Genomic DNA, 1386 nt, shown 5'->3' with positions numbered 1-1386 from the left:
CCCCCCCCTTCAGAAAAGAAGGTCCCCTTTACTACAGCAGAATAACAGCTGTGTCTGAGTACGTGTCTGTCTTTCCTCTGAGTCGGGAAAGGACCTGTTTCTAGGCTGCTGGTGGCTTCTCTCTCACCTGCCCGCCTGCCCATTCCCGGAGCTGGGCAGTCACATCGGTGGGCTGGTGGGCTTCAGGGGCAGGAGAGGTGACTGGGCCTGCGGCAGCATCTCCTTCTCCTCGGGCTGAGCAATACCTCTGGTCTGCCCGGGGGTGGGGGTGGGAGTGGAGGGGATGCTCCAAACCCAGGGGATTCAAGTGGTGCGTGTGTGTGGTGGGGGGTGAAGGAGAGCGCTGGTTCCTGACTTCGAGACCCCCTCCTCCCTGGCCCCACTGGCAGGTGCCTCGGGACAGCTCAGGCCACCACTGCCCTGTTGCTGCCAGATGCGCTGGGGCCACGCAGGAAGGAGCCAGCCCTGTGCTCTAGCAGCTCGGGGACAGCCCCACAGACCCCGCAGACCCCGCAGCGGCTCAGCCCGGCCCTGGGAGCTACCGAGCTGCTCCCCCTTCCCAGGCAGCAGGCATGGGGCGCTGCACTGCGGGCGACGCTTCCTGGGGAGCGCGGCGACACCCACAGCCAGGGAGCCCGGGCAGGGTGGCGGCCCCCCCCGCCGGGGCGCAGCGACCTCGCGTCAGCCCGCGGCAGCCCCCGCCGTCCCTGGCCGTTACCTTCCACTTTGGTGAGGGTAAGGACCGGACTGTTGCAGGCGCTGAGCGGGGCCACCCGGGCCGAGTGCTTCTTCATGATGAGCCGTCCGCCTGCAGGAGCGCCTCCGCGGATCGCCTACATCCTGGGGCCGGCCGGGGCGCGCCTCTCGGGTCCGGTCCCGTGGCCTCGGCCGCGGAGGAGCGCGAGCGGCTGGCCGCTCAGGCCCTGCCCCCGGGGCTGCCGGCCGGGCTCCTGCTGCCGCGGGGCTCACTGCGGCGGCCCCTCCGAGCACATCTTCCCTGGCCGCGCAGCCACTCCACACACGCGCCCACAGCTCCTGCCTGGAGGTTGCTGCAAACTCCAACGTCACGTACAAGTGCACTCCCCACGCCCACCCCGCGGGCTCACCTGCTCCGCCCCCCGTCCTGGGACGCCCAGCCCTGCAGCCCAGGTCCTCCCTCCCGGCCCTGTCCTGGCTGTGGCCTCGGTCCCGCGGCAGGGCTGGCCAGCGGCTCCCCGTCCGCCCTTTTCCGCCACCAGCTCATGGGAGGGGAGACCCCAGAACTTAGCCTCAGTGTTTCACGAGTTTAAAAAGCGAGGCGTCTGACTTTGGATTGAGAGCTGATTCTTCCCTGCACCAAGTCCTGAACTGTGGTTTACAGGAAGAAGTCGGGGGGGGGGGGGAGGG

At 68.9% G+C, this 1386-nt stretch overlaps 1 protein-coding gene across 1 annotated transcript in view; it reads right to left on the bottom strand.

Annotated features, from left to right (window-relative positions):
- The window catches only part of SLC35F3 (solute carrier family 35 member F3), a 384135-nt gene that overhangs the window by 117121 nt on the left and 265628 nt on the right, over positions 1-1386 (bottom strand). The window lies entirely within an intron of this gene.

This window comes from Ursus maritimus, unplaced genomic scaffold (genome assembly GCF_017311325.1).
Source record: "Ursus maritimus isolate PB19 unplaced genomic scaffold, ASM1731132v1 scaffold_7, whole genome shotgun sequence".
NCBI lineage: Eukaryota > Metazoa > Chordata > Mammalia > Carnivora > Ursidae > Ursus > Ursus maritimus.
This window is presented reverse-complemented; position numbering and strand designations above follow the sequence as displayed.